Here is a 20372-nt window from a genome sequence, read left to right on the forward strand (position 1 = left end):
TTTAATTTGTTGCAGTTGGTTGTCTATGATGATACCTTCATTCCTCGCCCTTGTGGACGAGGCATGGGAGATTTAGGGAAGAATTCCTCTCTCGGCCAATACTTAAAGAATATTAAGTATCCGAGTTTTTTGGTCTTCCATTCGTCCTTCTCCAATGACAATGCGGAGCTACCCTTGATGACGTTGAAGACACTTTCAAGATATTTAGGAGGGGCCGTCATCAGGTGGAACGCAGATAAAATAATGCTTTTAGAAAAAAAGGCCGCATTGTATATGTTTGGCCAAGGGCCAGGAATGTATGGTTTGCGTAGTCACTATTTTTTGACCCAAGCAGCATATGGTTTGGCATGTAGAATCACTAACCCTGCGCAATTACTAGAGTATGACAAGCATGCTATGTTTCGCAATAAACATCCAATTGCGTAGCTGCCTACTGAAGAAATGTCTCTTGTGGCTGTGGAGGTGGAGACAAATGTACTGTCGACAAACGAACCTGCAGGACTAGGTTGCAAAAGACCAAGGCAAGAAGAAGACAATAACACACAGCAGGCAAAAAGGCCAAAATATTTTGTAACTTTTTCTGACGAAGATGAAGAATAGTGAAGCTCCAATGTATATTGTCGATGCCAAAAAATAGTACATTTTCTATCAAAACAATGAGTACATTATGTTTCTGACTTTTGTGACTGGTTGTCTTTTCTTGGCACAAAACATTATATTGTGTTACAATGCGCTATCTTTAGGAAGTCTCAATCAACTTGGGTTGGAGTTGTCCAAGTTTTTCCAGTGCATTCTTTTTGAAGATGCCTCCCATATTTCCTTCTTAAGTCGTTTGCTTGCTAATCTCATTGCTTGGCCAATCTGACTGTCTTTGACACATTCCTTTCGGTGTGTTCTATGCATAAGTTTTCGATAACTCCATTGATGTAGTTCCTCCAAACTGTTGGCTTTGTTTGCACCACCTTCGTGACGAGTGTGGCTGAAATAGCCAGTACGGGCTTGGTAGTGAGTTTTCTCCATACCTTGTGTAGACCATATAGCCAAGCTACCATACTGCCTAGCAAACCAAGGCATGTGGTTGCATATGATATGCTGCAAAAAAAAACCAGCCTATTGTTTATATGTAAATATATAATCACAATTTTATCAAATAAATTAATATACCATGTAATGAGTTATGTGTTGATTTGTCCATGCAACTATGAAAGACCTGTGGAAGGTCTCCAGAGCGTCTTGAAACAATGTATAGTCAATATCTCTCCAAGTATCGAGCTCACAAAACTTGAATATGGAATCCAAACTTTTCCACACGTTCGCTTTGCGAGTCCTTGCTGCACCATTGTCTACGTGGTCAACCACTGCATTGTGCAGGTTTCTCCATTGGTTGTATCTCAATGTCAACCTTTCTTGAGCACTTTGGCTTTTGCGTTGTCTGCCACTTGTTGGCATCGACAAGAAGAGACGGGCTTTCACACCTCCAATAGACAACTTCTTTGGCACATCTCGACCATTATTAGACCTCTTCTAGTCCTGCTCTATTTTCACATGTCCTCCATGGAAGCCCATATCTGAGAAAATTGTTTCCAATGATAATATAGCCCTTTCTTTTGCTGATGCTGGCCGAGTGGTCCAAGAAAAACAAATGTACAGAAACATAAGTTTCTCAATGATTCTGTAGAGTGCATGCATCGTGCAAATATGTACTCTGGATAGTGGAATATCCAACACTGGGCGGAAGTTAAGGTCCTGCAAGTGCCTGTCCGGTGCTCTCCTCCAATTTCTTTTTTCAAGACCAATGACTCCTCCCATGCAATACAAACAAGGGCTTTTACTTGTTGCTCCTTTTGAGATGTTGTACATACACTTTAGGTTTTGAGATCTCCAGCCATATGCCACTCTACAGTGTATGAACCCATGCCTAATACATCGAGTGTCTTTCCATTTCTCTGTTCGCTTATGACTTCAAGAATACTTGTTTGATGGAAAACCCAGTTAAGAATATCGAAATTCTCTGCAGGCACCTGAAATGGAAAAACCAAACCAATCAAATGAAACATGTCTAATCATTTTCTTAAGCAAAAACTTGTTGATATCAAACCTTGAATGTGGCTAATAAGAAAATATTGTTTTCGGATTGCACGCTAAAGTTTCTAGGGTCTTCTGAAGCAATGCTTTCATCTAATGCTCTATTCATCAGTGTTATTGTGACACGCTCAACCTTTGTCTCTTTCACTAGCTCGCAAACTTCAAGACTCCATTGCATTCCTCTTGAGAAACCTCGAACAATTGAACAATATATGTCTGCAAAGCTACTAAATCATTAAATATATAATTGTATTTGTCATAGACCACTTCCTCTGCTGATGGCGATCTGTACATTGCTTCAATGTGAAAAGGAGTGCCCAATGTCCGAAGCACTTCCTGGTTGACCTCTAGTCTTGTCTTTCGAATGGAGAAAGGATTTGGCAGCAACGTGTGCTTGAGATTGAACTTCTTACTTTGTTGCTTCATAGTTCTGTAAACAAAAAATTAAGCAAATGGACTATTTCCAAGTTTTCAAATGCTACACATATCCAATATACCTAAAAATTATAGACATTTGATTTGACAGGTGAAGACAATTGATTCAAACACCAGACATACCTAAAAATTGCAGAATAACCTTTGTTGGATATTTCGGCTTCATCCAGAATTGACTGAACATCACGTGTTTGGAGTTGATTCTGTTTCAAAAGAGTGTCAAGTTGCTTAGCAACAATCTTGCAGTAGCGCTTATCGTCCAAAAGTCCGGCGACATCTTTGCATTTTAGTATAAGACCATAAGGAATTGAAGAAGTTGGTGTGTTGCTGTCAATATTTGACTGAGGATGTAACAACGATGTAAGCATAAATATGAAAAGTAAGATATAAAACTACAAATGTAAAGATGAATTAAACCTTCTTGAATGATAATCTTACTTGATTGCTTTAACCCTCTTCTTCAAACCCCCAGAACCAACCTTCAGTTGTTGAATGTCTCGTAAGCGTTGTTCTCTTAACCGAGGACCCAAGACAGTATTTTTTTCTCTGAGATCTTGCGTGAGCTGCGTGATGCTTTCGTCCTTGCCTTTCAGTAGTTGAGCGCACTCTGCACAGTTTGCTTCAAGCAAAAGTTTTCTTTGTGTGAAAGGTCTCTCTCAAGCTTAAGAATATCACTTTTGGCCGCTAAATGCTTGGTGTAGCCATATAAACCAGAATAACCGTCTCCTACATAGTTCAGCAATGACGTTATGTTTCTGAACGGTGGAGTTGAGTTGGTGATAGGATGCTCAGGATATATCTTGCCATCCACCCAAAGATCGATGCTTTTTTAACCTACCTTGAAATCTGAAGTTCTCTTTTGAAGATTCGGAAAGGATGCCTCGCTTATTCTTCTTGTGGAGGGGCTCGTATTCTCTGGACAGTTCGATATGCATATGATACACATCATTTTGACTCCTCGTCTGAGTTTTGTGTGAAGATGATAATGACATTGAGATGACTTGGTGAATGAGAAAGCTCAAAACAGAGGAGAGCGCAAGAGTGAAGCAAATGGAAGAGAGCTCAAAGGAGGAGACTGCGCGCAGGCGGAAAGCAAGATAGACGCGAAAATGAGAAGAAGAATAACATTCAATGCACCTTGTTGAGCGCCAAATCTTAGTTTTGAAAAATCCAAAAGATTGAGACAATTGGCGTTCAATTCGGAGCCGTCGTATGTTATCATTGTCTGAACACTTTTTGAGAGTTTTAATAAACGTACCCCTCAAATCTGATATCCGAATTTTTAAGGACTTTTTATTATCTCTCTCTAAGCTGACTTGGCATTTCTTACAAGGCCCATTTTTGAGTCCAGTCTTTTCCTAATGACGAGCCGTTTGCACATGTGAGCTTGCAAAGAACTACATACCTAAGCTCATGTGTGCTACATGCAAACTACTACGGCCATAACCATAAACCTAACTCTAAATTTAAACCATGATATATCATAAAGCTAAACTTTAATAAAAAACTAAATCCAAAATCTAATCTTAAATCTAAACATAAGCTCTCATCACTAACTATCATTAAATATCTCTAACTATGCTCTAAACCTTAAATATAGAGTTAAATCCTAAACCTAAACCCAAAGCTCTAACATTAAATCTAAACCTAAACTCTAACTTAAATATAAAAAATAAATCCTAAACCTATGACTCTCTCTCTCTCTCTCTATCTCTCTTTGTCTCTCTCTCTTTATCTATTTATGTCATAGTTACAGGGAATGGCAATTTTTAGGTCTCCGTTCCCCCTTGCCATTCCAATTTCCCATTTTGAATCCCTGTTCCATGTTTCAAACGTGAATGTCCATAACAGGGATTGGCATTTGGCACCTGTTGCCGTTCCCCGTTCCACAATCCGATTTTCTGTTCTAGGTAACTATGATATATGTTTTTCTATCTCTCATTCTCTCTCTTTCTTTCTCCTAGCTTCTCTCTCTCAATGTGTGTGTGTGTTTGTGTCTATGTGTGTATCTCTCTCTCTCTCTCTCTCTCTCTCTCTCTCTCTCTCTCTCTCTCTATATATATATATATATATATATATATATATATATATATATATATATATATATATATATATATATATATATATATCTTCATCTCTCTCATACTAAAGATATATTAGTTGGTAGAGTCATTGAGCTCGATTGAGCTAGACATCCATGACATTGACCAAGGCTCCATTAGGGGATCAAGAGTCCTCTAGCGCGATATGAAAGATGCCCAATACGTCTATTTACAAAGATGGACATTGACAAACCTCTTCACCGACCGATGCACTACTTTCTCGGACAACACAGACATTAGATTAGATCCACAAGGAGTTTATAGGATTGGTCTCATACATTTTGACAGTTTAAAGACGTTTAATATAGCATTCCATATCATTTATCTCTCTCTCTCTCTCTCCATGTTTCTCTTTCCTTCTCTCTCTCTCTCTCTCTCTCTCTCTCTCTCTCTCTCTCTCTCTCTCTCTCTCTCACACACACACACACACACACACACACACACACACACATAGAGAAAAATGAGGAAAAGGTAACATGAGAGAGAGGATAGGGAGGGAGCATACCTAGCTCTCCCTCCTCTCCTCGTGCATGCGTGCATGTGTGTGTGTGTGTGTGTGTGTGTGTGTGTGTGTGTGTGTGTGTGTGTGAAGGAGAGGGAGAGAGAGAGGGGCACGGACATACCTGTTTTGCAAGAGCGTCGAAATTCAGATCTAAAAATTTGAGTTTTTGGTGCTTGCGGATTATTTTTTTATAGGGTCGGTGTCGCTATAGTCATCACTATAGGCGTCGCTATGAGCGTTGCTATACAACAAAAACTATAGCGATGCTCTTAGCGACACCGTGAATTTTCCACATTTGAGCATCGCACTACTAGCGTTTCTACGTTGAAGAACCTCTTGTAGTGTAATGAAGATATTGCAAGCTTGGTCAATTGCCTCAAAAACGTGACCACACAATTAGCTTATGTAAATAGGTGAAAGCATGTATAGGTGGTCCAAAAAGGGCTGTCTTGGACACTCCTTTTTAAAGTAGTTTTGGGGAACTTTTGAGTCTACATTTGATTTTCGAGGGAGGAAACTCAATGATGAGTAATGAAGATGGGGGGTAATTTTTAGAAAAAGAGGGGTATGCATTTTTATCGCCCCCTGTCGTACTTGGACGTGTTGGTACGAGCAACCCCTGTGTCTCCTTCTCTGCATGGGCACAAAGCATACATGTTTAGGGTATTCTTTGTGCGTGGTTTTTTCATAGAGCAAAGCGCCTTTCTCTCCTTCTCTGTGTGGTATTTTTGCATCGCATTCCCTTTATTTCCTCTGCACGCGGTTCTCTGCTGTGTGTGCTTAGTTCTCCATCTCTCTCACTCACTCTCTCTCTCTCTCTCTCTAAGGATGGAGCCTTCTCGCCAGTTAGGTGTGTGTGAGTGTCTGTGACATGTTTGGTCTTGTTGATGCCTGGGCTCTTCATGATGTATGTTCATGCGTTGAGATCTTTTTCTTTAGGTTGTCTTGATCTGGCTTTTTGCCCACCATTACATAGTCAAGCAAATTTTATGGAGTAGTTCACAGGCTGCTTACGCGATTACTGGGTGGCAAAGAAAAGGGAACAAAGAGAGAGGCAAAGGCAATAGACTTTTTGTGATGACAAGAGGAAGGATGTTCAGCTCGATGAGAAGCACAAAAGGAAGATTCTTCGTGCCATGTCAAGGCGCTGGAGGCAAAGGCAATAGACTTTTTGTGCTGACAAGAGGAAGGATGTTCAGCTCGATGAGAAGAAGAAAAGGAAGAGTCTTTGTGCCATGTCAAGGCGCTGGGAAGAGCAGAGGCAAGGATTGACAACCAAACTTCAAGGAGAGATTTTTGAACAGTTACTCCAACAACTAGTATTTTGCAACCTGCAAAACTCGACACATTCTATACAACAGTTATTTCCAACATTCACAACATTTTGTCAGAAGTCAAGGTCCCGCACTCAGCCACAAAAATTATTTTCAAGAGGGCAATAGTGATGGCATGCATTAATTCGAGGGACGAAGTAGATGCACATCCCTTTATGGATAGAGCACTTGCAAAGTCGGGCATACACAAAAGAAACATCGATTTTGCAAATGCACTACTCCATTTAGAGGATGAGAACAATCCTTTTCTAGTCTTAACATGTCAACGGAAAACTCATTGTTCTACAAACATCACATAGGACATTAAGGAGGTTGTGTGTGGTTTGTGGATAGCAGAGACCTGAGCCTCTCTGAACAAGAAGGACATATGCCAAAGGCGTATCGGCAAAAAGGATGTTCTTATGCATCCATTGCATTTGCTGGATCAACCTTAGGTATCATCAACCACTTTCAAGTAGTATATTGACCAATGTTCACCACTATCAAGCTGTCACAACCACAATCAAACTGTAAAAAACCACTGTCAAGTAGTATAGTGACCATTGTTCACTACTTTCAAGCTATCATAACCACTGTCAAATTGTAAAAAACCTCTGAGAACTGAGGAAACAATCAAAAGGTGGTTGAATCCCCCTTCAAGTACTTTGCAAAGCAGTTAAAGTGCTGATAGCGATTTAAAGTACCTAAATACTGCTTTCAATCACTTAAGTGTGGAAGCTTGTACTTTGCAAAGTGCTGAAATAGTTTGTCGCCACTTCAAAGTACTTAAACAACCATTTGCAATCCGCCGAGTGCTTAGGTGAGCACCTATGTAAGCGCTTGGAAGTTTTCAAACCAGCTGAAGGTGATAGAAAGTGAAAACCAAACCACTTCATGACCACTTTCAATCTTTTTAGGTGGTTTTAAGTGCTTCAGGTGGTTTGAAATCTGCTAAGTGCTTGGGTGAGAACTTTGAATATTTCAAACCACTTGAAGATGATTGAAAGTGGTTTGATGATCTTTTAAATCACATTTAGGTGGTTTTAAGTGCTTCAAGTGGTTTGAAATCTGCCAAGTGCTCAAGTAAAAACCTATGTAAGCACTTGGAAGATTTCAAATCAAATGAAGGTGATTGAAAGTAGTCATCAAACCACTTGAAAGTGGTTTGATAAACTATTTCAATCATCGTTAGGTGGTTTTAAGTGCTTCAAGTGGTTTCAAGTAGTTCAAAGCCACTTTCGAACATGCAAAACCACTTCTAAGTGGTTAATGTTCCTCTTGAGTGCTTTTAAAAACCCAAGATTTGGGTGTTATCCAACTGAAGGTGATTGAAAGTGGTAAACAAACCACTTGAAAGTGGTAAACAAACCACTTGAAAGTGGTTAAATAACCACTTTCAATCACCTATAGGTGGTTTAAAGAGCTTGAGTGAGAACCTATGTAAGCACTTGGAAGATTTCAAACCACCTGAAGGTGATTGAAAGTGGTAAACAAACCACTTGAAAGTGGTAAACAAACCACCTGAAGGTGATTGAAAGTGGTAAACAAACCGATTGAAAGTGGTTTGATGACATTTTTCAATCACCTTCATGTGATTTAGAGTACTCTAGGTGGTTTCAAGAAGTTTAAAGCCCCTTTCAAACATGCAAAACAACTTCTTAGTGGTAAATGTTCCTCTTATGTGCTTTCACAAACACGAGAGTGGGTGTTATAACTTGTAGGTGATGGTACCAAACATTTTGGTTATTTGTTGTCACATTATCTCTTTATTGCCTGCTTTTTTGTGAAGGTGGAATTTTACAGGCGGTTCCAGGAAATGCTTCTGATGGTGCACATTTCGCTAAGATGCTTTGAGAATTTGAAGCCCTATTTTGTTTGAAAATTGCGGGACCGCAATACCTTTTGCTGCCAATATCATGTGCAAGCTGTCTACTTGAAATATGCTTTCAACCAAATAATGCATCAAGGTAGGTTTGGAGTACATGGAGAATCTTGTCGCTGTGCTTGTGATGTTTGTGACGCTGCAGTCAGTGACATTATATATGTGGCTGCAAAGTCAACATTTGAGAGCCTCACAAGACTATGGGAGTCCTTTTTGTGTCCTAAACCAAAAAATTCCATGTTTCATTTAAACATATTCTTGATGGGAAAATGCGATCAGTGCGGTACCAAACAACTCAAATGTTGTCCTCTTGAAGTACACAACGACAACTTTCAGGTGGCTGCAAAGGTTTTTGTTGGTGTGGAGACACAATCTATACATGAAGATGGCCAACACCACAAAAGGAAATATCTTGTTATTCATCAGATTGGGTGCTCCACTTTCATTTAATTCATGAAAGACAAGCTAATCAAGTTTATCAAACATAACTACATCTATAGATGGCAGGCCAACGAATTCAAAGAGTCTCTACAGAGTTTTCGAAGTGATGTTGTTGTCTCTGTCGTGGACTTTGCAAAAAATTACAATTTTGAAATTCATAATGAGATCCAATCCATGCACTGGTATTCTAGTCAGGTGAGCATTTTGGTCCACATCTGCTATGTGCACTCAACAATGGGCAACATCATAAAATTTCTCCATTTTTATATATCTCATGGCAATGTGCATGACACATTGTTCGTTCAACACTAATTTCTTTTGCATGACCAGTGGGGTTGAAGGACCAGGGTTTTTGTTTAAAGCGACACTGGGTATGGTCTGATGGTGCAACATCACAATTCAAAGCACGACAAAATTTCTTCTTTGTTTGCAAGGTTTTATCAGCTTATTGGGCTTGAGATGATGCACAACTATTTTGGGTCAGGTCATGGAAAAGGTGAACATGACGGTGCTGGTGCAGTCATAAAGAGGTCATTAACCCATGAGCAATTGAAGGTGGATGGACACCCCCTGTATAATACATCACCCTAATGAATAATAGGAAAGACTGTTGGTCATCCGTGAACAAGGTCGATAGGGTCTTCTGGGAAATCAAGGTGGGTGATGTGCTGAGAGATATAGAATGGGATTGCAAGAAAATCAGTGGATCACGTTCGATGCATTGTGTGAATGGTTTCTCTTCAACAGATACGACTGCACTAAGGTGTAGAAATTTTTCCTGCTTCTATTTTGCTTGTGTGCATGGTCAATGGAGAAGATGTGCAAACAAAGCTCACGTAGAAACATGGCAGTACTTGAGGATCATACCAACAAAAGCTGACATAGATGAATATGTTTCAAGTGACGAGGAGATTGATGCACCTACGTATGCTGGCCATCATGATGATTTGATTGATGCCTTACGAGTTGGAGATAACTTTGCAGTGAACGCTGAGGAGGAAGACTCTGATTTATATATACCGAGGTGTTGCATGGAGAAGAGGCCATCCACCGCGACTCAGAAGGATGCGTGGCACAAACAGATAAAGAAGAACTCGTTTTATGTTGAGGGACACTTTTACGATAAAGTCGAGGGACGCTCTGATTGATATGTATTATTAGATGATAGGCCTCCTCCTTCCATGTACTTGCACCTAGTTCGATGCCTTAAGTTCCCCTTGTATCCTAAGAGAAATGAGCCTAATGTCTACACTTTGAGTGATACCGTGTATGAGCACATCTACAATAGCATGCCCTCTGATAGCAAGCTGGTTTAAAACACATTGACCTCATAAAGTATAATTGGGTACCGCTTTCTTGTATCTATTCCTTAAAAATTTATGTTCCTTATCCAAAAGCTGAATCGTTTCTGACACTTTTTTATTCTTTCGAGTACATGTAGCTTACAACTTGCCATCCACTTGCAAGTGCTTTAAGCTACCTTCAACTAGATTTTACAAAAATTTTAAGCCATTTAAGCCACCCAAAAGTTGTCAAGACACCCTTATAAACGTAGTTTCGATATCATTGACCACCTACAAGTGCTCACTAAACCACTATAAAGTGGTTCAAAACCTTTTCCAAACGACTTTCAAATTACTTGCAAGTGGAGGAGAAGACCTAGCAAGTGACCTAGAAGGCCTTTACAAGTGCTTTAGAACCACTTGGTTGAATACGTAGTGTCAATCTCATAGACCACCTGGTAGTGCTATCTAAACCACTAGCAAGTGCTATCTAAACCACATGCAAGTGCTATCTTTACCACTTCCAAGTGGTTCCTAACCACTGGCAAGTGGTTCAGAACCACCTACAAGTGCTATCTAAACCACTAGCAAGTGGTTCTGAACCACTATCAAGTGCTATCTTAACCACTATCAAGTGCTATCTTTACCCCCACTGGCAAGTGGTTCAGAACCACTTGCAAGTGCTATCTAAACCACTTGCAAGTGGTTTTGGACCACTAGCAAGTGCTATCTTAACCACTTGCAAAAGGCTATCTTAACTACTGGAAGTGGTTCTGCACCATTGGCAAGAGGTTCTTAACCACTGGCAAGTGGTTCAAAACCATTGGAAAGAGCTATCTTAACCACTAGCAAAAGGTTCAAAACTACTGCAAGTGGTCCAGAAGTCCTTTTTAGGTGGTTCAGAACCACTTTCAAGTGGTTCTCTACCACTTTCTTGTGGCTACCAGTTTACATAATGCAAATAGTTGTCAACCACTTGCATGTGGTCCAGAGTTCACAAGTGGTATAGCTTGCACTTCTGCCCACTAACCGCTCATATTTATCTTCTACAAAAGCCCTAAGAAAAACTACTAAAACAATCTAAAATCAACTTATAATAAGACATCTTGCAAGGCACACAACAAAATGGTCAATTGAATAGAAAATCATGTTTCTACATTAGAAATCGATATTGAATTCCACAATACAATGTCTGTTTTTTCCCCATTTTACAAAAAGAAGTCCTCATCATGAGTTACACTATCAAACTCATCATGGGTTTTTACATAAATGATCACAGGTACACAACTCTTAAGATTTCTGTTGAGACTAGAGATCAGAAGGCGGCCTTTTATAACGTGTTTGTGGAGGTGGTGGAGGAAGCACTTTGCCTTTGCCTCTTGACAATTTTTCCCTCACAAATTCAGCTTGTCGAATCTGCCACCCTCTTCTTCTAGCATCCAGTTTACAAGTAGTGATCAACTCCGATCGATTATCTATTTTCTTCCACTCATAGAAAAATGGCAAAACTTCATGATGCATAAACCTCTCCCATTGGTCTTCTGTCTGGTCCTCCAGAGAAGGCAAGATAACATAGGAGTCTTTGTCGTTCAAGTAGCACTTGGGATATTTGTCATCTAGCAGGAGGGTGTTATCTCTGTTGAATTGTGGAAACTCATTCCAAAAGTGCCCAAGACTAGAAAGAGCATTTGTTCCCTTTGCTCGTCAAGCCATGAGCTTCTACTGCATGCCTCCTTCGAAATCCACCCATTCAAGCACCTGCGGGCCTGAGGCAAGCACAATTCTAACCTGTTTTCCAGGTCTTGGTAAGGGCTTGTGTTCCTGACGTACACTTCAACAATCTGGCTAGCCCCAAGAACAAACCACTGTGCAAAATGATGCACATAGTGGTTCATATTGTTGTCCTGCTTCACCTTCCCAAAGTGCAGCATGTCCACATTAGGCGGGCTTGGTCCTTCTCTCTTGTCGTGAATGACAATAAGGAGATCATTAATATTAATGATCAAGGTAGGCCTATTATCCTCCGGAAGGTGAGGGACATGAAACTGGGTTACTAGGGGTGTCTCCCGATCAAAGTTCCCTAGGTCTTCTTGAGCACAATGCTGGTGCCCAACATTACCAATCACTTGTATTTTTACTACAGTACCCAAAAAACCACACCCAATAAATTGTAGTGAAGATTGACACCATGAGACAGAAAAATTATCTTATATTCAAAATAGGTAAATAGCACAAAAAGTGTTAAGTATGGAGCCTGATTTACCCTTGTAATTTTCTGTGGTAAAAGCGCACATTTGTAAGGCCCCCATTATGAGGAGAAGCCATCGTGCGTGAAGGAAAATCACTCACCGGAAACCAAAATTTTCACGGACAAGAATCAGGGGCAACTTTAAAGGCCTCGGGGGCGGAGGCCCCCGAGACTTTTTTTTTGTCGAAATATTCTTTTTTGCCGGAATATTATGGCCAGACGACGGTTGGAAAGTGGTCGGAAAACAACCAGTCGGTTGGCCGGTGGCCGGTAGTCAATGGCCGATGGCCGGTGGTCAGAAGTCAATGGCCGGTGGCCGAATTCAAAAGCGGACTTGTCTTCTCAAGGGCAGCCACACATGGGCGGATTGGAGGGTCCGATTTGGACTTATTCACACAAGGGCGGCTACACATGGCTGTCTCTCATAAGAGAGGGCAGCCCTTTTGGCCTATAAAAGGAGGCCATTTCTACACACATTTCATAGTGTGAAGTTGATGCAACAAGGTGAGTGTGAGGTGGTGAGAGTGAAGCAAGGCGGGAGCTCCATTAAGGGTATAATCCCTTTGTAAACTACTTCTTGTTTTGAAGTACTAAAGCCATTGAGTGGCTGCTTTCCCGTGGACGTAGCCCAGATTGGGTGAACCACGTATATCGTGTGTACTCTCTCTCTCTCTCTCTCTCTCTCTCTCTCTCTCTCTCTCTCGACTCTATAATCTCGTGTATATAAATCTGTCTCTCTCCATTAAGTAATCTACTCAATTATCTATTTAGCTACGTCTTATTTCCTAACACGTAGTCAGTCAAAACTTTGTTTTCCAATTGGGTGATAGAAATTAGCAAGGCTCAATTGCACATGTATGTTAACACATTTTAGATAGTAAATGCTTGTGATTCAACATTGGCAAAGTAAGATGAGTCTTCACCACCCGGTGTGCCAAAGCGCTATCCATCTTGCGAAGAACTCAGCCTTTCATTCAAGGACAAAGCACATTGAGGTGAGATATCACTTCATACGCACTCTTTTGGAAGAGGGACAACTAAAGCTAGGAAAGGTGCATACAAGTGAAAATCCTGCAGACATGTTTACAAAGGTGGTCAACAAGGAGAAGTTGAGCTTTTGCTCATCTTCAATCGGCATTCAAGGATAAAAAGCCAGAATGGAAAGCAGTCACAGGTTTGGTTTGGAGATCAGTCTCCAAGTGGGAGATTGTTAAGTATGGAGCCTGATTTACCCTTGTAATTTTCTGTGGTAAAAGCGCACATTTGTAAGGCCCCCATTATGAGGAGAAGCCATCGTGCGTGAAGGAAAATCACTCACCGGAAACCAAAATTTTCACGGACAAGAATCAGGGGCAACTTTAAAGGCCTCGGGGGCGGAGGCCCCCGAGATTTTTTTTCGCTGGAATATTCTTTTTTGCCGGAATATTATGGCCGGACGGCGGCCGGAAAGTGGTCGGAAAACAACCGGTCGGTTGGCCGTTAGTCAATGGCCGATGGCCGGTGGTCGGAAGTCAATGGCCGGTGGCTGGTGGCCGAATTCAATGGCCGGTGGCCGAATTCAAAAGCGGACTTGTCTTCTCAAGGGCGGCCACACATGGGCGGATTGGAGGGTCCGATTTGGACTTATTCGCACAAGGGCGGCTACACATGGCTGTCTCTCATAAGAGAGGGCAGCCCTTTTGGCCTATAAAAGGAGGCCATTTCTACACACATTTCATAGTGTGAAGTTGATGCAACAAGGTGAGTGTGAGGTGGTGAGAGTGAAGCAAGGCGGGAGCTCCATTAAGGGTATAATCCCTTTGTAAACTACTTCTTGTTTTGAAGTACCAAAGCCATTGAGTGGCTGCTTTCCCGTGGACGTAGCCCACATTGGGTGAACCACGTATATCGTGTGTACTCTCTCTCTCTCTCTCTCTCTCTACACTATAATCTCGTGTATATAAATTTGTCTCTCTCCATTAAGTAATCTACTCAATTATCTATTTAGCTACATCTTATTTCCTAACAACTGGTATCAGAGCAAGGTTTGCTCGTAGCTAAATTATCTCAAGGAAAGGATTCCTTGAATTGAGTGGGAGTTATGGCGGAGGAGGGGAAGCTCAAGATTGAGAAGTTCAACGGCAAAAACTACCAACATTGGAAGATGCAGATTGAAGACTATCTCTACCAGAAGGACCTCTATTTGCCACTAGGCGGTCTTGCGAAGAAGCCCGCAACAATGGCAGATGAAGCATGGATTGTCCTTGATCGAAAGACACTGGGAACAATCCGGTTAAGCTTGGCGTCAACGGTGGCCTTCAATGTTTCGGAGATGAAGACCACGGAGGACTTGATGAAGTCACTTGACGACTTCTACGAGAAACCATTGGCATCCAATAAGGTATTTCTTATGAAGCGCTTGTTCAATCTAAAGATGGCAGAGAATGGTTCAGTTGCAGAACACCTAAATGACTTTAACACAAACATAAGTCAACTTCGATCAGTGAAAATCAATTTCGATGACGAAGTGCGAGCTCTCCTTATACTATCATCTCTACCGGATAGTTGGGACAGCCTTGTGATGGCTGTAAGTAATTCTATCTCTGGCACAAATACTCTTAAGTTTGATGATGTTGTGGGTGTTCTTCTAAGCGAGGAAATGCGAAGGAGAAGCACAGGAGAATCATCAAGTGTTGCACTATCAGTGGAAACAAGAGGAAGGCCTAAGGAGAGGTTCAAAAACCAAAAGGGTCGTGATCGCTCAAGACGGAGCAAATCACGAACAAAGTCAGTTCTTGAATGTTGGAACTGCGGCAAGAAGGGCCACGTCAAGAAGGATTGCTGGTCCAAGAAGAAGAAGGAGACAGAGTCTCAAGACAACAAGCCAACATCGGAGGCCAATGTGGCAGGTAAAGTAGAGCAAGATGCTCTAATTCTCTCATTAGACAATGTGTCTAATTCCTCGATAGTAGATTCCGGGGCTTCATTCTATGCGACACCACACAAGCAACATTTCCAAGACTACACCAAAGGTAATTTTGGGTATGTATACTTGGGAGATGATGAAGCTTGTGAGATTGTCGGCAAAGGTACAATTTCTATCAAAACTGCTAACGGAAATGAATGGAAGCTGAAAGATGTTAGGCATGTTCCTTCTCTTCGCAAAAATTTGATCTCTACAGGACAATTGGACGATGAAGGTCACAACATTGCATTCGGAAACAAACGGTGGAAGATCTCAAAGGGATCTTTGGTGGTTGCCAAGGGTGAAAAAGTCAGTACACTTTACTTGTGTGCTGTTAGCACGCAACCTTCAGCTTGTGCAGCAACTACAGAAGTTGACAGTGCGGTGTGGCACTACCGACTTGGGCATATGAGTGCCAAAGGAATGCAAATCCTTCAAACAAAGAAGCTTCTACCAAGTTTGAAAGAAGTGGACTTAGAGTTCTGTGAAGATTGTGTTTATGGTAAACAAAAGAGGGTAAAATTTCAAAAATCAGGAAATGAAAGAAAAAATAAAAAACTTGAGTTGGTTCATTCTGATGTTTGGGGTCCTGCAAGTACACCATCACTTGGTGGCTCATTGTACTATGTAACATTCATAGACGATGCGACTAGAAAAACATGGGTTTATGTCATGAAGAATAAATCCGATGTATTTTCCATATTTCAAAGGTGGAAAGCCTTTGTGGAGAATGAAATAGGTACCAAGGTTAAATGCCTCAGATCCGACAATGGAGGTGAATATTGCAGCCAAGCTTTTGAAAGCTTTTGTGCTAGCAATGGAATTCGGAGGCAAAGGACAACCCCAAGGACACCTCAACAAAATGGGATTTCGGAAAGGATGAACAGGACAATTATGGAACGAGCACGAAGCACGCGGCTACATGCAGGCCTACCGCTTGAACTTTGGGCGGAAGCTGTAAGTACGTCTGTGTACTTAATCAATCGGTCACCCTCAACGGCATTGGATGGGGGAGTTCCAGAAGAGGCATGGACAGGTAAACCGGTGAATTATGCATTTCTCAAAGTGTTTGGGTGTGAGGCTTTCATGCACATAGATAGAAGCCTAAGATCAAAGTTAGATGCAAAGTCCAAAAAGTGTTTCTTCATTGGCTATGGAGAAGGAGACTTTGGGTATCGCCTATGGAATCCTGAAGATGGTAAAATCTTAAGGAGTAGGGATGTAATTTTTAATGAACAAAATATGTACAAAGATTACTTGGAAAGAAAACAAACAAAAGAAACAGGTGATGAGTACATGGAGCTTGAGGACGGTGAAGACTCAAGGACTGCAAACGGTGACAATGTGCAACAACATCAACCAAATGAGGAGCCTCAACCTATTCCCCGAAGATCTACAAGAGCAAGTAGACCTCCAGAAAGGTTTGTTCCTTCCTTCAACCATCTCTTGATCTCAGATTCTGGAGAGCCGGAATCATATGAAGAAGCTATGCAACATGAATCCAAAGAAGAATGGACGAAGAGCATGCAAGTGGAGATGGACTCACTACATCAGAACCAAACATGGGAGTTGGTTGAGTTGCCTAAAGGTAAGCGGGCACTTCAAAACAAATGGGTGTACAAGATAAAGGAAGAAGAAGGTGGGAAGAAAAGGTACAAATCTAGGCTTGTGGTAAAAGGTTTTTCTCAAAAGAAAGGTATTGACTTCAATGAAATATTTTCTCCTGTTGTAAAAATGAACTCAATTAGGCTTGTCTTAAGCCTTGTGGCTTCTCATGATCTAAATCTCGAGCAAATGGATGTAAATACGGCATTCCCTCACGGTGACTTAGAGGAGGAAATCTACATGCTTCAACCAAAGGGGTATGAAGTAAAAGGTAAGGAGAAAATGGTTTGCAGATTAAAGAAGAGCTTGTATGGTTTAAAGCAAGCATCAAGACAATGGTACTTGAAGTTTGATCGATGGATGTTGGATCATGGATTCACAAGATGCAACTCGGATCACTGCGTCTACACGAAGAATTTGGGAGATGGGAAATTCATCATCCTAATGTTGTATGTTGATGACATGTTGATTGCAAGTGCTAACATGCAGGACATCAAAGACCTAAAAGAGGAGCTGTCCAAATCTTTTTCAATGAAAGATTTAGGTGCTGCAAAGAGGATACTTGGTATGAAAATATCAAGGGACAGGACGAAGAAGACAATAAAGCTATCTCAAGAAGATTACATCAAGAAGGTACTAGAAAGGTTTGCAATGCAAAATGCAAAACCAGTTTCTACACCTTTGGCTGGTCATTTTAAACTAACGAAGGATATGTGTCCAAAGACACAAGAGGAGATAGCCTATATGTCTAAAGTTCCATATGCTACAGCGGTAGGTTCTCTAATGTATGCTATGGTCTGGACAAGGCCAGACATTGCACATGCAGTGGGAGTTGTGAGTAGGTTCATGGACAACCCAGGTAAAGAGCATTGGCAAGCTGTGAAGTGGATACTTAGGTATCTAAAAGGGACAACAACAAATGCTTTGTATTTTGGAGGAACTGATATTTTTCTAGAAGGGTATGCTGATGCAGATATGGCAGGTGACAAAGATACTCGAAGGAGCACTACGGGCTATGTGTTCACGGTTGGAGGCACAACAGTAAGCTGGGCTTCAAAGCTGCAGAAAGTGGTTTCACTTTCTACCACGGAAGCAGAGTATGTAGCAACGACGGAGGCAAGCAAAGAAATTCTGTGGCTTCACAGATTCTTAGAAGAGCTTGGATTCAAACAAGACAATTGTGTCTTGTACAGTGATAGCCAAAGCGCTATCCATCTTGCGAAGAACTCAGCCTTTCATTCAAGGACAAAGCACATTGAGGTGAGATATCACTTCATACGCACTCTTTTGGAAGAGGGACAACTAAAGCTAGGAAAGGTGCATACAAGTGAAAATCCTGCAGACATGTTTACAAAGGTGGTCAACAAGGAGAAGTTGAGCTTTTGCTCATCTTCAATCGGCATTCAAGGATAAAAAGCTAGAATGGAAAGCAGTCACAGGTTTGGTTTGGAGATCAGTCTCCAAGTGGGAGATTGTTAAGTATGGAGCCTGATTTACCCTTGTAATTTTCTGTGGTAAAAGCGCACATTTGTAAGGCCCCCATTATGAGGAGAAGCCATCGTGCGTGAAGGAAAATCACTCACCGGAAACCAAAATTTTCACGGACAAGAATCAGGGGCAACTTTAAAGGCCTCGGGGGCGGAGGCCCCCGAGACTTTTTTTCACCGGAATATTATGGCCGGACGACGATCGGAAAGTGGTCGGAAAACAACCGGTCGGTTGGCCGGTGGCCGGTAGTCAATGGCCAATGGCCGGTGGTCGGAAGTCAATGGCCGGTGGCCGGTGGTCGGAATTCAATGGCCGGTGGTCGGAAGTCAATGGCCGGTGGCCGGTGGTCGGAATTCAATGGCCGGTGGCCGAATTCAAAAGCGGACTTGTCTTCTCAAGGGCGGCCACACATGGGCGGATTGGAGGGTCCGATTTGGACTTATTCGCACAAGGGCGGCTACACATGGCTGTCTCTCATAAGAGAGGGCAGCCCTTTTGGCCTATAAAAGGAGGCCATTTCTACACACATTTCATAGTGTGAAGTTGATGCAACAAGGTGAGTGTGAGGTGGTGAGAGTGAAGCAAGGCGGGAGCTCCATTAAGGGTATAATCCCTTTGTAAACTACTTCTTGTTTTGAAGTACCAAAGCCATTGAGTGGCTGCTTTCCCGTGGACGTAGCCCACATTGGGTGAACCACGTATATCGTGTGTACTCTCTCTCTCTCTCTCTCTCTCTCTCTCTACACTATAATCTCGTGTATATAAATTTGTCTCTCTCCATTAAGTAATCTACTCAATTATCTATTTAGCTACGTCTTATTTCCTAACAAAAAGCACATGGAAAAGTTAAAGTTTCTGATGTGCACGGGTTTTGGGGGGGTCTTGATTAGTACTTTTCTTTGGATCTGGATGATGCACTCCTTCCTCTTGTTGTCGCTTGCGTTTCTTCCTCAGAGTATCTGCAATACTAGTAATGTCTCCACATCCTCTGCGTCCTCCACTTTATCCTCTGGGATCACAATAAGGTTTAGGAGAAAAACCTAAATCTGCTTGAACAAAAATGAAACACTACATATATGCACTTCATTACCTTCCTGGTTGTCGATTGAGACCTTGTTGGAGTCATGTCCAATGGTTTCCTTGCCATGGTTCTCAACCACGAAGGGTTCAGCCTCGGGGTCCTCCACTCTATCCCCACTTTTTACAACAGCCTTGCCATGCTGAAAACCCTCAGATATCTCTATGTTGTTCTCGTCAAGTTTAAACAGTTCTATATTGTTCTCATCAAGCTCAAGCAGACAAGAACTTTTGTCAGCATTGGTTTTTGTGAAGAAAAAAATCATGTTAAGGGAATTATCTCATGACAAGTGGATTGAAGCTGAGTATAGTGAACCCACCCTCCGGCTCTATGTACTCAATTATGAGTTCCGAGCACTTGGCAATTTCTAGAATCTTTATTGTGCACAATGGTGTAAAGAATGAGGATGCAAGAGAGCTACACAAGACAAGCACAAAGCACACAGAGATGGAAAGCTTCTGCTTCTTCTTCACAGAAAAGAGAGTACAAAATGACTTAGTGCTAAAGCTGAAAAGTAGCACATATGTACATGCGGTCACTAAGTGTGAACTCGCTAGAAGCGTACTAGGCTGGCACTATAAGTGTAGTCCAGCTGTAGAATCACTGGCAGAGATCCTCCGTGTCGGTCACCTAACGCGCCAGTGAGTAAATTCCATAAGCGGCCAACACCCGTAGTGGATGCCAGCTCAAGGTGTAGAGCTCGACATCTCAACACTCCCCCTCGAGCTCTGCATGTCGCAGAGTCCAAGCATAGTCCGGAAACGTCGAAGCTTCTCAGCTCCGAGGGCCTTGGTAAAGATATCCGCTATCTGCTCCTCTGTGCTGACGTAGACCAAGTCGATGTCGCCCGCCAACACTCGCTCTCGAACGTAGTGGTAATGGACCTCTATGTGTTTGGTCCTAGCATGGAACACTGGGTTCCTAGCCAACTGCATGCTGCTGAGGTTGTCACAATGGATGAAAATA

General features: G+C 41.8%; 1 pseudogene; it reads right to left on the reverse strand.

Moving 5' to 3' along the window:
• Positions 1 to 19174: 19174 nt before the first annotated feature.
• On the reverse strand, positions 19175 to 19671 carry LOC147435362 (uncharacterized; annotated as a pseudogene).
• Between the last annotated feature and the right edge of the window lie 701 nt (positions 19672 to 20372).

Source organism: Adiantum capillus-veneris, chromosome 18, assembly GCF_014529385.1.
Source record: "Adiantum capillus-veneris isolate H3 chromosome 18, ASM1452938v2, whole genome shotgun sequence".
Taxonomy (NCBI): Eukaryota; Viridiplantae; Streptophyta; class Polypodiopsida; order Polypodiales; family Pteridaceae; genus Adiantum; species Adiantum capillus-veneris.